At 39.7% G+C, this 16,621-nt stretch overlaps 1 long non-coding RNA gene across 1 annotated transcript; it reads left to right on the top strand.

The window, feature by feature from the left end:
* Positions 1-157: 157 nt before the first annotated feature.
* LOC115286346 lies at positions 158-8,054 on the top strand. Its single transcript, XR_003906013.1, has 3 exons — positions 158-191; positions 4,356-4,540; positions 7,049-8,054. It is a non-coding gene; the product is annotated as an uncharacterized LOC115286346 (long non-coding RNA).
* Positions 8,055-16,621: the final 8,567 nt, after the last annotated feature.

Genomic DNA, 16,621 nt, shown 5'->3' with positions numbered 1-16,621 from the left:
GGGGCTGAAGGCGGGCGGAGAAAGCTGCCTTTTTAAAAGGGGAACGTCGGGGACGGGGCTAGGACAGAGGTGGTTGCTGATTGGTGGAGCGCGGAGCGGAGGTGGAGGGGCCGTGGTCACGTGGACGGAGTGGGCGGGGGAAGTTCAGAGAGCCGGAGCGAGACAGTAGTGGGCTGGGTCTTCCGGGGCTGGTAGGATTGGGCCGGGCCAGGGTCGGGCCGGGGTTGGGCCGGGGTTGGGCCGGGGTTGGGCCAGGCTAGGGCCGGAGGAGGGTAGTCTCGGGGAGGAGCGTAGGGGTGCCAGGTGGATAACTAAGTCCTGGAACTGGTTTCTGTGCTTTTCTAGGGCATGTGGACTTAGGGAGGTGTACTTGAGCAGAAGCCAGAAAGTTGAAGGAAGAGTTTGTGCAGGAGTTACCTGCAGTGTTAGCAACTAGAGCCCTGTATGCCTTAGGAGGTATTCGGTTTGATGTGCAGACCCCACTTCTCAGCACTGAGGGATGGGAGATGTTAATCCATAAAATTTCCCTGAACTGCAAAAGTTCGAGGGCGTCTTGATTCATTCATTGATCCTTCCTAGGGGAACCCAAGACTTAATAGCGTTAAAATCTCTTTTTTCATTATCATTGAAATAAAATGATATCTCCCTTGATGTAGTGCAATATTTTGGTAAGTAGTGAAAAATGGACGATAGAATGATAGGAACCAGCCTTTAACATGCCAAATCCTTTTTACCATTATCAAAGAGGATTGTTGGTTTTGAAAGACAAAATTATTGTCCTTTATTCCAGTCTGCTGTAATTTGGGGGGGATTGTCATTGTAGTCAAAAGGTCTAGTTGGATTCATCAGTTTTGCTTTTTATCTGTTATTTATTATGAATTTTACTTCCTAATTTACGTTTTTACCAAACTGATATTATTTGGACTCCTGACCGCAAAGTAATGTGTGAGTTTTCACTAAAGTTGGCAATCTCTTTTTAAATAAGAACCTATTATTGAGATGAGTGTCTACATTTGGAGGCTGAGATTTTAATACCTTATTTACTTATTCTAATACTTTTTGATAACTTTTTTAAAGTTAAGATTTCAGTGCTTTTTTACAGCATTTGGAAACAGGTTTTTATACTCTTTTAAGATAAGGAAACAAATACACTTTTTTTATTTGTGTGCTATAAGGTTGAACTTGCTCTAAGGTAACTTAATTGTGATGACTAAATTTAGGAATGTTGTGCTTTCACCCCTACTTGGATGAATGCCCCTTTGAAGATATATTTTCTTTGTTTTCTGGTATTTACTAATTAAAACTTGAGTTTAAAAATTAAGGATATTGCTTGACACAATACCTATGTAAATACTGAAGCTAAAAATAGGTCATCAGGAACTGGGTTGATAAGGTAAGATTGGGAAGGGCTCTGATTTAAATATAAGATAATAGGAGTCTTGTATAGTTTATAATCTGTATGTTGACTGGACCTCTATTTCCATAGTCATTAGAATATAAAAACAACTGATGTTTTCTATTGGTTGCACAGTCCTCCTGCCCAGTTTCTTTGTAATTTAACACCCTAAGTTCTAGAGCTAGCTCTACCATTTTACTAGCTGTATTTTGTATCTTTTGAGGAAAGAGTCCTCATCTGTAAATGGGGGTAAAAGTAATACTTTTTTCTTGGGCTACTATGAAATTTAGATGATTAACACATTTTTAATAACTACTTTTTTAACATATGCAATTATTTTCCATCATTTACAATACAGTAGTTACAATGACACTCCAAACAGAAAAGCAAAGTAATAAATCAAAACCCCAATTTCTATTTCATGTAATTAGACTTATACAGAAATTAGAAGGTTAAGTAACAACTAGTTAATCACCTAATTTCATAGCTATCTGAAGTGGCAATCGTTATATAGCAGCTTATCTATGATACATTCAAGATACATAATACAATTTATTACTTGCCCATAAGCTAAAACACAGCCTGCTTAATACCTTTCCTTAAATTCCACCTCTATACTACAATCTACTTGAGGTCCATGCAAAAAAAGTAGCTACCTTTTATATAGGAAATGGATGATTAATTCTTTGGTGTTGTAAAAGCAACTTCATTTAAACATAACCACCACCACCACCAAAAAAAGAAGAGGAAAAAAACAAGTAAAGAAAATAATAAGGGGAAAACCCAAGACACACTTCCTAGGGGAAAAAAAAAACATCATGTAATTTCTGTCCCTGACGGAATGTATTAAATAAGCAAACACCACCAACAAGCAAAACAAGTACTACACTGTAAAAATATTAACAAAAAGAAAACCCTCTCACATGCATAAATGAAAGATGGCACACAAAGAACTCACATCTTTTCAAGCTTCAATAGTAAATATTCTACTACTATGTATTAAATACTGCATGGTTTGCCCAAGCTAAGATGAAACCACATCATGAATCAATAAGTATTTTTAAAAGCCCTGAAAGCAGTACTGAGCACCAGAAGATCTGCTCAAAACCTGGTGGCTACTCTTATCATGGGTAATCAAGGCCAACGGTGTACTGTCTTCCCTTATTCAATATGAAGGTTTCTAAGAAATACTTGCATGCCTTTTAAATGAATTCTGTTTTATTTCTTTTTTTAAGTTGATTTATTTATTTTAGAGAAAGAGAACACGTGGAGTAGGAGCAGAGAGAGGGAGAAAGAATCCCAAACAGGCGCTGTGCTGACACAGTGCAGAACCCGACACGGGGCTCAAACTCCTGAACTGTGAGGTCATGACCTGGGCCAAAATCAAGAGTTAGATGCTCAACAGACTGAGCCACCCAGGCGCCTCTCAATGAGCAGTCTTCAGCACTTGGATTTCACAAACCAATAAGATATTTTTCAAAAAGCTGAGAAGCTAAGATAGGGTCGGCAACTTTATTTTGGCAAGGGTGTTAGAAAGGAGTAACTAGCATAGACCAGCCCCATTATCTAATTTTTAAAAATAGTTTTTGAACTATTTTAACCACAGAAACAAGAGAAGGTAATTTTTGAATAAAGGGCAGTTCTTTAAATTGATTAATTTAGCCTAATGAGGAATAATACATTGAGCTGGGTTTTCTTATTTCATCATGAGCCTGAGAAAATATGGGCCAGCATTTAGGAGCCCTCTGAATTAAGGCATATTTTCATGTAATTATGAAGCATATAATCACCCTTTAACTTACAGTATTTGTTTTCTGAACCCACATTTTCATATGTTGGTTTTGCTTCAGCAACATTTGGCTGCATTTTAAAAGAATCACTATCAACTGCATCTTTTCATTAGGCCAAGAGAAACCCTTCAAAATGAATTTGCCACTGACATTATTGCTAATTTATTTGTTCTTTCACTCATTCATTCAATCAAGAAATATTTATTTAGGGCTGCTATATGTCAGGCACTAAAGGCAAGTAAGACAGACGAGACCCACCATCGCAGAACATACAGTCCTTTTCACATCTCAAAATTTGGAAACCACAGACCCAAGTTGGATTTGGCAACAACTTCCTACACACTGCAGTCCAGAAATCAGAGATTTTCCTTCTGAGAGAACCAGCAATCTCAAATCGTGTATGAAATATTCTCTAAAGCAGCAGACTGTTCTGTACCCAGTTGTATTCCCTGATTTGCAAATAGCAAATGCACTTTCAAAATATTAGTTTTTCTGCCAACTGCCACCTGATGTAGCAGAGAAGGCAGTGCTGGGAGAAGAACTCACTAGATGCTGCGTGCCTGCCCATTGGAATTCTTACTTATGCTGACCATGTCCTGACACAGGAGAACAGTGGCCCCATTTCCATTTATTTGTATGGGACACGTGCAGTCAGAACCCAGGAAGCTGAGTAGGCCAACCCCCTTTCTACATCCCAGTCTGAAACAATGGCACAGACTGTGAGAAACAGTGAGAGGGAATAGCCTCTTCTTGACCATGAGTTTCTAGGTACCCAGGATACCAACCCACTTTAATCACTGTATCAGACCTGATTTGTTTGTGCAGACATTGGTTATTAAAACAGCTGACAGCCTACCAATTGCATTAGAAAGACCTGTTCGATGATTTTCAGTAGACCATGGGGAAAGATATATTTTCAAATTGGAAGGGGAAGATTTATAGATGTTATCATTTCTTTGAAAATAAGGGCTAGATCTTCTACTTTCTTCCTTGTCTCCTTATAGGCCATAAGATTTGTGTGTATTTCGAGTAGTAGCATTCATATGTGCCTTACAAGAGGACATGTTATAGGAGTATCCCACTGAGAACACAGACACAGACTCTAGCATATATGAAAGCTGCAGGTTTGTTCTATATGCCTTTTATACTTTGTCCTTACTGTTTTCCAGACAAGAATCATGTAAGATGTGAGAGATAAGTTACATCATGAATTTTAAAAAAAAATCTTAAATATCTGTTAGAAAAATCCATCTCCAATTTTCATCACGTCATGCTAAATAAAATCATCTCACTGAAAGCTCTGGAAACTTTCTAGTCAGCCTGGACATGGTTCTATCTATTCGACATTTATCAAGTAAGTTACTACTTAGGAATAAAAATATCTATCTGTACAACTGAACTTAACAGATTCCAAATTCTTGATTTAAAATCATAGGTATGGGTATTGCATGTAATTTTGTAATTTTATTTGGAAGAAAAAGACTTTATTTTGAGGAAAAAGAATTTTCTCTCACTGATAGCAGTTAACTGTGTCAAGGAACCTCCAGGGGACAATGATGAATATGTATTTCTTTCCTTCATGATGAGTAAAGTATATGTTGAATTTTATAACTCATCTGTTCTTTGTGAAGTGGGTTAATTTTGGAGTTGATATAATAAAGTGTGCTTCCAAAGAGCTATAAAAATAAATAGTTTAAATTTTATACTAGAGGTAGTAATTGTGTGAATTACAAATACAATAGTCAACAGTCAACAAATGTAACAAAATAGCATCTTCAAACTTCTTCAATAAGTTACTTATTTTTAGTTCATAATTAAACTATATCCTTTACTGTATCTTGAACTAGGAAAAATCAATATATGGATAAAGCAAAAGAGTGCTGGTAGAGGTGAAGACTAAAAGACTAAAAAATAAGGGAAAAAACATTGGGGCCAATTTCTCACTGCAAATTGATACAATGAATTAATTCCTAGAGAAACGTTGATTTGTGGATTTGAAATTACTGGTTTCTGAATCTTCTAGTTCTTGAGTGGCTGAGGATTGAGCAGAAGACCCAATGAATGGGCAGTTTTGAGAAAGGGTGACATGGACACCTTGTTAAGCAACTTTCTTTCTTTCTTTTTCTTTAAGAGAGAGATTGAGACCATGAGCAGAGGAGGGGCAGAAGGAGAGAGAGAGACAGAGAAACAGAAAGAGACAGAGAATTCAAGGCAGGCTCCAGGCTTGGGGCTTGATCTCACTGAGATAATAACCTGAGCTGAAATCAAGATTCAGACCCTCGACTGACTGAGCCACCCAGGCACCCCAGTGGCAACTTTATTTCTAACCCAGTTGAAAGTCTTTTAAAGAGTTTTCATTTATGAGACCTTTAGAAGTAGTGTTTCTCTACTACTGAAATCCTTGTGGACGACTGCCTATCTCCACATGAACCTTTATCTTTTGGGAAAAGTAGCTTTAGGTGCTTGGATTGTTAAGGCACTTCCACATTTTTTAAATTAATTATTGTAATGTTGTTTGTCATTTTGGGGGAGGGGGTTGCTTCCTATTACCATCCTGATTTCTTGTTTCAAAGGATTCACCCATTAGGTGGGGTCTTAGTCGCTAGTAGCATTCACTTCCTACCACAACAGCCGGAAGGCCAGTCACCCTTCTCCACTTCCCCGCTCAGCCTGGGGATGTATAATGTACACCCAGCCAGTCAGACTGTCTCTCCCAGAACCTCTGGAGTAGGTGACCGAGGAACACAGGGACAGTTGGGGAGCATGCGGGCAGGGGCAGTGGGTGGTCCCTGCTCTTCCTGCCGAATGACTTGCTGTCTTTCCTGCTCTTCAGCTTTCCACCCATCCCCTGGTTCCTGTTGGATTTCCAACCCTGGTCCTCCCACTTTCCCTCGTTTCTTGATTATTATTATTATACATCTTTAACTTTAGGTATGGTTAACACACGATGTCACACTAGTTTCAGGTGTACAACATAGTCATTGAACAAGTCTGTAGGTTATACTGTACTCACCACAATGGCGCTACCATGCGTCACCATAAAACGCTATTACAATATTATTGACTGTACTCCATATGTGGTACCTTTTCTCCCCATATCTCCTACTGCCCTTCACCCATTTGTCCATCCCTCACCCCCCTCCCAACTCTGGCAACCATCCGTTCTCTATTTATGGGTCTGTTTCTGCCTTTTGCATGTTTATTCATTTATTTTTTTACCACCTCCCCCACTTCTGTGGCTTCAATCATGCCTTCCCCAAATTCCATTTTTGCTTAAAATAGTCAAAATTTGTTTCCACTGTGTATCAGTCAGGGTCCTGACAGGAAACAGATGGCCCTGATAAACAGGGAAATTGAGGCGTGTTTAACTCAGGGACAATTTACAGAAGTATGGGCAGAGTTAGGGAGTGATCAAGGGATGATGAGGCAAGTCAGGACTAGCAGCAGTCGGGAATCTTGTAGCACTTCTGGGTCAAAGAGCTAAGGGGAGAAGTGGCCACCAAACCTGAAGAGAGGATTCTCTCTGTAGCTATGGGAGGGGACTGCCTACCAAGTGGGGCTCCAGGAGAGGACCCCAGGTACAGACACGTAGGGAGACAGCCATGGAAGAAACTACCCCAGACTCAATCTCCTCTTTTTCCTCGACTTCTGGCTGGTGGCTTCCATTTGATGAACGTAACTGGAAGCCAGAGGCAAGGGAGCCCATTGGTGGAGCCTGTAAAGGCCAGCTTCCCAAGACACAGAGCAGAGTGAAGAAGGGCAGAGAATAGATCTGGAGAGAGAATTAATATCTGTATAGATTGCTTGCAAACAAAAACTTTTGCTTTAAGTAAAATAGATATATACATTAATTTCTTTTAAGGTCCCCTCATGTAGATATGGATTCTGTACACTGATGGAAGGTCCCTTGCTGAGGATGTAAATGGAAGCTGATATCCAAGTCATGTGTCCTGGAAACTGCTGTCATTACCTGAAGGAAGGAGCACCTATTTCCTTAATCAAAGATGCCAACTACCCTCTAGGCTGTGAAGCTGTGGCGCTAGATTTCTCTGAGTGGCAGCCAAGGCTCCTTGGTGCTTTCTAACTTGCATGAAAACCATCACAGACACTAGCAGGTCCTGTGTATGGCCAGTATTTTAAGCTCTGAAATGATACAGCACCATGGGTAAGAGTGTCAGCCCCGAAATCAAACTACTGAGATTCTGAGTTCTGCAACCTGTCTAGTGAGTCTTACGATTTCTCATCAGTAAGATTAGGTCAATATTAGTGCCAGCCTCCCAGAGCTAATGTCAGGATCCAATGCAACATGTAGATAAAGTATTTTGTACAACACTGACCACAGAGTTTGAATCCAAGGGATATTGATGATTTATGGTTAATTGCTAATGCCATTTTTGACGCTAGCTTTGGTGAATGACTAGTATCTGCATTCATGAAGCCACCACCACAGCCAGTTGGCTCCCTCTATTCTCCAGTGTCCAGCCCCGTCACCCGCCACATGGTGGCCTCCCTACTATCCATGTCTGGTACCTGTACTTCCACTCGGAGTCACATCACTTTTCAATCTCCACTCCTCTTCCCTGCAACTTTTGCTTCTTTTGGCCAATTTACTAGCTTTCTCGTATCTATGGAGGAAGTTCCTGAATTATCTGTCCTCACAGACAGACTCAGGTCTCCTAAAAACAAACAAAAAGAAGAAGCCACGATGGTTTGACATTCAAACTGGGTCAACATCTTCAACCATCTTTAAATTATTGAGATACCCTCTTTGTACTTGGAGTGAGATTTGGTTGGTAAAACCAAATTCTAGGATTAAAATATTAAATCTATCATGCTTATTTTAAGGTTAAATAAGGACTTTTAAAAATAAACACACAAAGTGATGTATCCTGACTGTCGCTTCTTATGATCTTTCTCACATCGTGTTCTTTCTTACTAAAGCATACGAATCATAAACTTTGGATATGTAAATCATATACAGTCCAATTTATCATTCGTGCTTCTGCATTCCCTTCCTCACTGCCATGTCACTCTCGTCATACACTTGTCTCATACACAAAACAGTGTAGTCTCAAGGCAATGTTAAGTACATGACAAATTAAGATTTTGATCATAGTATGAGGTTATATGAAATATTTTTATATCTACTGATGAGAAGACACTTCTTTCCATAATTGTGTCCAGACTTTTAGAAGCCAAAGAAATAGTCCATGTGGCTCTTACTGGATCAACTCATTCACCATCAGCTTCTAGTGAACAGAGCTATCACCTAAGGTTACACTAACCAATGATACATGGTAGTAAATGACTATGGGTAGGAAGAGGGAAGGATTACAAATTAACGGACTATGAGCAACAGCACTTTTATTTTTATTTATTTTTTTATTTGTAGTATATTGTCAAGTTGGTTTCCATATAATACCCAGTGCTCTTCCCCACAAGTGCCCTCCTCCATGCCCACCACCTCCTTCCCCTCTCCCCCTCCCCCTTAAGCCCTCAGTTTGTTTTCAGTATTCAAGAGTCTCTCATGATTTGCCTCCCTCCCTCTCCCTAACTCTTTTTCCTTCTTACCCTCCCCATGGTTGTCTGTTAAGTTTCTCCTGTTAGACCTATGAGTGAAGACATACGGTATCTGTCCTCTGCGTGACTTATTTTGCTTAGCATGACACCCTCAAGGTCCATCCACTTTGCTACGAATGGCCAATTTCATTCTTTCTCATGGCTATGTAGCATTTCATTGTATATAGAAACTACATCTTCTTGATGAGCAACATCACTTTTAAAGCAAGCCAGCAGATTCTTCTCTATTTCAATACCTGGCATGGTAGTTTGAACTCAAAGAATATTAGCAATTATCCTATGGTTATATCAGAACAATCGAGAGGGTGAGCATCTGAGGAAATGCATGAAATTAGATGACTGTTAACAACTAAACTTGTTCATAAACATAGTGTGTCTGAATCAGCTAAATTACTTTCTGCTTCAAGTAACAGAAAACCTAACTCAACTTGGCATACGCAATGATTGAATCTATTATCTCACATAAAAGAAGCTCAGAGTTTACATGCGTTCCAGGGATGGCCCATCAGGGCTCTGTCCCAGCTTTGTGGCAATTCTCATGATGCTGATGTTGGGCAGGAGAAGGCGACTGTAGTCATTATGAATATCACTTCACCAGACACAACGTCCAGACTAGAAGAAAAGAGACTGTCTCTTTTTTAGGGCTCTATGTTACCAGCCATGAAACTCTTCCCAGAAGCATCCCAGGAGACTCTTTTGTGGCTCACTGGCCACGACTAAGTTACATGTCTCTTTTAACCCACAGGGTAGCTGGGGGGAATGGGGCAAGTTTATACTAATCACTGGGATAGATCTTGGGAGTCAACTACTACCGCCCATTGGTACAGTGCACGTTTATCTCTGAGATTTTACATGGAAATTAATGAGGAAGTATAGTAAGAAGTGGGGTGTGTGTGTGTGTGTGTGTGTGTGTGTGAGTGTGTGAATAATAAGGTGTTTGGCTAATGAAGGGGTCATAATCTCAGGCCCCAAAACACACTGGAAGAATACCTCTCAAACACAGATAAGGAGATCAAAGAGAAGAACATCACAACAAGCGGCCCACAGAAAGGTGAAGCTTGTTTCAAACAGATACCATGGATATGCACACTTACATGGACACCTGCACACTCCTTTCAGGGACTGTAAGCTTCACTTTCAGAGATGCTGGAGAAACCTTATTCTTTGCTCCCTGCTTTCCTGAGATCTGTAGCCAAGGATACCCAAAGGCAAATGAGGACAAATTGCCCACAGAAGACAATTTGACAGGTGATGCAGAGGCCCCTTTAGCCTCCAAACTCTCCCCCCACCAAAAATAAAATGAAGCAAGACAAGTATACAAGAACACAGAGGGGTTAAACCAGCCATCTGCTCAGGTGGGCAATATAGTTAAATATGGGGTACGGTGTGAGAGGCACAGCATTTTCTCTCTGAACCCCATAACACTCCACCCTGAGCCCCAAAGCCAACAGTTCCACAACTGGATAAAGCATTAAGCTCTGGGGTCTTTTCAAAAGTAAATGCTGTGGGAATAAGAATACATCAAGCCTCCAACACCTTAGCCTTAACTATTGCATCATAGAAACTAGGTGTACCTAGGAACAAGCAAATTTCCTAGATGGACAGGATCTGTAAAAAAAGAACACCAACTTCTTTATCATCTTGCCTGTATTCCCAACAAGACAAGCATCTCTATGTAAAGAACATGGGAAGATAATGTGACCAATAGACTCAAATTCATGCCCTCGTTGAGCCAAAAGATGGGGCAGAAGGCATCAAATTAAAACTCTCAGGAGAGGACCCTGTATGCCCTTCTGGGAGCTCCTCCTCTCCTAGCCTGGTTCCTGGGATCCATTACTCCACTTCCTGCTTGTGAGCAAGAGGTTGGTTACTCTCCATGTTCCAATGGAGATACTAATGACATCTCCCAAGAATAAAACATGACCCTAGGCTCATTTTAGATCTTCCTCAAGGGAGTGAGTAGGTATGTGAGGTTTTTGTATTGGGATTTTTTAGCTCAGAAATGGTTGTACTTGATGCAGAAATGTTTATTGAACATTCTGGAACCTTCCAAGCTCTTGATCTCATCTTCACTGTTTGATAGTAAAGTGTATATGTCTCCCAAGAGCTGGTGTAACAAGGAAACTTCTCTTTGGGACTAGAAGTTAGTATTTTAGGTCAGATCTATTCTTAATTTATTGTCTTTTTTTTTTTTTTTACATTCACTAAGCTCCTAAAAGTAAAAACAAAATATATCTAAAGTACAGTTCCTGGGTATTCTTATTTGGACACACTTTTGCAGAGGAAAGGTAGGCTACCATTGAACATTTATTACATGGCTGTTTCACTCCTCAGTTTTGTTCAGTATGTCTTTCCAGAAACCCTGTCCCATGCCAGGGGACATGCCAGGTATGAAGAGCTCCGGATTGGACTCCGGGCTCCATACTAATTAGCTGAATGACCTGGGTGCTCCTGTCAGCACCTACCTCATGAGATCGTGTGAGAATTCGATGAAATAAGAAACAGTAAGTGCCCTTTGCACCTTGCAAACAGCAAGCACTTAGTAAATGTCTGCTCTCCTTTTATTGTTTCCCTCATTTTATAGATCAGAAAGCCCTGTCTGACTGAGACGAAGTAACTTGTCATATTTGAGAGAGATTAAGTAATTTGCCTAAGGTTGCCACATATGTAAACTGTGAGAGAGGGATTGAAGCTCTTAGATCTATTTTCAGCTTTGTCTAATTCTAGAGTCTGCACGTTTCACAACTACATTATTTTTCTGTTGGATCACCTATTTTGCACACTCTGTTCCACACAGGAGAGTAGGATAAAGATTCTAAAAGTTGAGGAATTAAAAAACAGTAATGTTGTGTATCCCCCTGGGCATTCTGCACCTGAGAGCACTAAGCGGTGTTGCAAAATGACAACAGATGGCAAGCCTCTGCCTGCAACTGTGACAAACTACCTTTTGCAATTTTAAGTGATGGCCCCAAACCATAATAATACTCATAGCTTGGGGGAGGTGCTGTGATTTGCCCAGGATCACATAACTAGCAGGTGACAGACCTGGATGGGAAGTGTGTGTGGCTGCGTTACCCATGTTCGTGACCACCTGCTGGGTCACCCCTGCTTTGTAAAAGCTCTCAATGTGTGCAGACTGAATTTGGTACAATGGACAGCAAAACCTTGAACGACAAGAACCTGAGAATCAGGTGATATTAATCAGGGTTCACCAGAGAAACAAAACCAATAGAAAATGGGAAGGCAGAGTTAGATGGCTGGCTGGCTGGCTGAATGGATGGATGGATGGATGGATAGGTAGATAGATAGAAAGATAGATAGATAGATAGATAGATAGATAGATAGATAGATAGATAAATAAGTATATGGAGGCCAAGAACTCCACAATCTGGCATCTGTAAGTTGTAGAAAAGGAAAACCATTATGAGTCTAAAGGCCCAAAAACCAGGAGGGGCGATATACAAGGGCAGAAGAAAATGAACAGCCCAGCCACAGAAGAGAGTAAATTCCTTCTTCCTCTACCTTTTTGTTCTATACTGGCCCTCAGTGGATTGGGTAATGCCCAACCACATCAAAGAGAAACTTGATACAGTTACAGCTGACCTATAAGGTAAGATTGTCCTTTGACACTGGGATTTTAATTGGATATAATTGGTGATTTTATTTTATTTTATTTTGATTTTTGATATAATTGGTGGTTTGATATTGAAGTCACCACAAGAATCAATTTGGAATATTTAAATCACCCCAAGATATAAAAGTAAATGAATATTTTCATTCTATTTTAATTTTACCTCAAATTATAGAGAAAAAAAAAGAGCCACAAGCAATCCTGGACTCTATTTAACCATATGCGGACAGACATGTTTAGGAGACAAGTATGCTGATGTTTTCCACTGCATTTGAAATGCATTAAACAGATTTGGTGGGTGGCTGAAGAAATGTGTAGACAGCTATGTGAGAACATTCGAGCGAAATGTTAAATATATGATCTAGGTGGTAGGGATATAGATATTCATTGGAGAGTTTGTTTCAACTTTATGGTTGATTTGAAAAATTACAATAAGATGCTGGAAAAACATGAACATGTGGATTAAGTTAGTTATAGTCAGACTTCAGTTAAAAGAATAGTTCAGGAGGTCTCACAGTCAGTGAATTTGATACTTGAAAATGTAGGCTTAACAATGATACTGATTGCAAATTATTGAGTGTTTAGTATGTTCCAGGCACCGTATAAAGTATTTAAAAAATGTTATCTAAATTAATTTAATACTCATAAGTATTGTTTGAAGTATGTGTTACTATACTTACTTAACAGGTTAGGCAAAAAGCGTAAGAAGGTTCCCTAACTTGCAAGTGTGTATCCAGCCAGGGACACGGCTGAGAGGCAAACCACATCTGTCTGAGTCGCTGTGCTCCATGAAAGGGAAGTCTGAACTGGAGATGCTTAGAGATTATCTAGTTCAATTTCCCTACCCCTTGCCACAAATGACACAAAGGGTCAGTAGCACTAGAATCCCAGAATTTCTACTCTTTGACCAAGGCTTTTGCCACTAATCATAATGTCTCTCTAAGAGCAGTTTTGTTTTTGTTTTTGTTTTTTTCAAAATGGATTCACTACACGATTCCTTTAAGAACAGATTTCCATAAGGCACTTTAATTGTAACTTGATATAGTAGAATTTGATCTATGTACTGTTTACAGGCATCACACATGTCATCAACAATGGCACCCTGATGCTGTCAATAGTATGTCCAACAATCTACCATTAGCTTGTGCTTTTGAATGCGCTTAAATTGTGCATGTTTCCCTGGTGGGAAAAATGCATGAAATTCTGAAATAAATATGGATTTCATCCATTTCAGTTAAGATGCTACCATTCTGATAATTCTGGAATTTTTTTTTTTTCACAGCTCAATTCCAAACCCACAACTTTTCTGGGACTCAGTGCAAACCACTTAAAAAAATGAATATAGAGAAGAGAAGCTGAACATTAAAAAGCAAAAAAGGACATACTTATTTCCTCTCCTCTTCTTGCACCTCTCCCTTTACCCCAGCTTGTATCTTCGGCACCGTTCCCAAAATTCTGGCAAGAGCACGTGCAGCATTGAAGAAATGAGGAGATCCACCAAATCTTTAAGGTGTTCAGTTCCAGGTAGCGGACCGTGTACTCTGGGGCTACTAGTCAAATGTTTGGCAGCTTAGAGTTAGAAGTCTTTAGTTTATTTTTTTTTAATGTTTATTTAATTTTTGAGAGACAAAGAGAGACAGAGCGTGAACAGGGGAGGAGCGGAGAGAGAGGGAGGCACAGAATCCGAAGCAGATGCCAGGCTCTGAGCTGTCAGCACAGAGCCCAACATGGGGCTGGAACTCACAGACCGCGAGATCATGACCTGAGCCAAAGTCAGTTGCTTAACCAACTGAGCCACCCAGGTGCCCCAGAAGTCTCCAGTTTAATTTTTGGTTCCACCACTTACTAGATGAGTGTCACTGAGGCTGCTCCTGAGCCATTTTTCTGAGCCATTTTTCCCCAGGCTAAAAATTACCTGACAGAATTATTGTGGACATCAAAGGAAAATGTATTTATGAGTTTACAGCAAAATAACAAACATATGAAAATGAAAAGCAACATAATAAACAATTTTTTTAAATGTCGTCATTTGTTTGTTTTGCAATTTTCTGTTTAAGGCATAATTACGTTTCCATTGTATGATGAAACCGTGAACTTTTTTTTTTAATTTCAAAACCTAGTAGACAATCCGCCATTGGCATACTTTTCAAGTGAGGCATTGATTGCCTTTATTATGGGCTCTCTTTTCAAAGATTTTTGTATAATTAACAGCCTTGAAAGACAGAGACAGTGTCTCTCTCTGGAGCAAAGAGCAGGCATACCTATTGTCCCCTGTAAAAGATTGGGGTTCTTTAACCTCAGGAATTTTCTCCATAACACAGTCCACACATGTACAGTTATATACATGGGCTAGTCCACATTGCCTAGTGGGAAATGAACCTCAGGGACCTGGTGCAAATCTCTAGCTCCTACTGTTGTTGTGGGTAATACAGTCTCTTGTCTCTGACCCAGGAGTCTCGTGTCTTCCACCAGCCTTCATCAAACAAAGGCATGCCCATTTGCTTGCTGGCAAGGAGAGTAAAATCTCAGACCCTTCACAGTTCTTGACAAGAAGGTGGGATGCAAGGTGAGAAATGAAAACAAAGATTCTTCCTCCTATCATGTCTTGAGACAATTTTTAATGAAATATATGCCATGGGGGGGGGTAGAACAAAGAGTGTATTGTATTGATACATACATAGACCCTGTGGCCAGACTGTCTGAGTTCATATTGCCTCTTTTAGTTTGGGTTCCCCAGAAACAGACTCTAAGATAAGGATATGAGTGCAAATAGGTTGCTTGGTAAGCAATCCCAGTAATCACTAATGAAGATGGAGGGAATAAGAAAGGGGAGGGAAAAGAGCCAGTAAGTAATGAATTTGCAAGCAAGTTATGACTGTATGTAACATAAATTTAGTCCCTCTTGGGAACTCTTAGTAGCCAATATAGTACTTGTGTCTCTTATCCTACCTAAGGAGCCAGGGACCTAGGACATTTTACACCAACTCCCAAACATCAGCCATTGATTGAGGGCTCCTGGGAGGGCGTCAGTGCAGATTCTAGCTCTGTTCTATGTCTTGCATAGAACACAGCGTGGGCTACAGCAGGCCCCGGCAGTTAGACGTGGGCCCTCAGTGTGAACTACACTGATAAGGCCCAAGGAGATAGAGTTGCCATATCCCCAGTTTTTGCTACAGACATCCTCCATCAGTGCATTCTTAGCAAGTCACCTGTTTATGCCTTTGTTTCCTCATCTATAAGATGGAAATTATAATAGGACCAATTACATAGTGTAGATAGAAGGATTAAAGAAATATTCAATCTATGCAAAGCACTTAAAATAGACCATAGTGTTTCATAAGCACTTAGTATACATTGGCTATTGTTGTAGCAGACTATAACATTCATTCATTGACATTTTTGTCTATATCATTCTCTGGACATTGACTTCTAATTCCTTAACACCATGAGATTTATTTTACGGAAGGCCTGAAATGCACTTCTAGAGATTCAGGGTATATTTATGCTTGCCATTTGTCAAGGACCAACATAGGCTATACCTCATGGAAAGCACCAAGAAAGATGTATTTAAGACTTAGTATTCCTATTTAAATTTCCTTAGAGAATTTATGGGGCTAAGCACTCCTGAACTCTTTAATTTAAAGATTTACTGCTTTGTCAGAGAAACTAATTAAATCTTATTTGAAGTGTCAGTAACCCAGCAGCATTAGACTTGATTTTCTATTCTTCTTTTATGGGAACAAGAATATAAAAGAGAAGTGTGTTTTAAACTCAATTTTCTAACATTATGTATCATTTATGTCAGACTCCTGTGAATCAGCATCATAGTAACTACAGAATTTACCTAAACAAAACACTTAAGAATTTTAGAAAGCTTCCTGAACTTTTGATGAAGGTAAAATTCTATGATTAAGCTAAATAACACGAGTAGGAAATGACAACTTATCAGGGATGAAAACTCATGTTTAGGGAAACCAACTCTTCAGAGGTCTATAGATTCACTTATTTCTTACTCTAGTAACATTCATGATCCCCATGCCTTTTTATTCTCCCCAAACAGTTCTCTGGGCTTGCTCTGAATCTCTTATTTAAAGGCCTCAGTCACTTTTTATTTACTATTATTAGAGTCTTTATATTAAGAAAAATGTCTTGGGGAGTCTTGGTGGCTTAGTTGATTAAGTGTCTGACTCTTGATCTCAGCTCAAGTCTTGATCTCAGGGTCAT

Source organism: Suricata suricatta, chromosome 3 (assembly GCF_006229205.1).
Source record: "Suricata suricatta isolate VVHF042 chromosome 3, meerkat_22Aug2017_6uvM2_HiC, whole genome shotgun sequence".
In the NCBI taxonomy this organism is placed as follows: Eukaryota; Metazoa; Chordata; class Mammalia; order Carnivora; family Herpestidae; genus Suricata; species Suricata suricatta.
The sequence above is the reverse complement of the archived record's forward strand: the minus strand, read 5'-3'. Positions and strand labels throughout refer to the sequence as shown.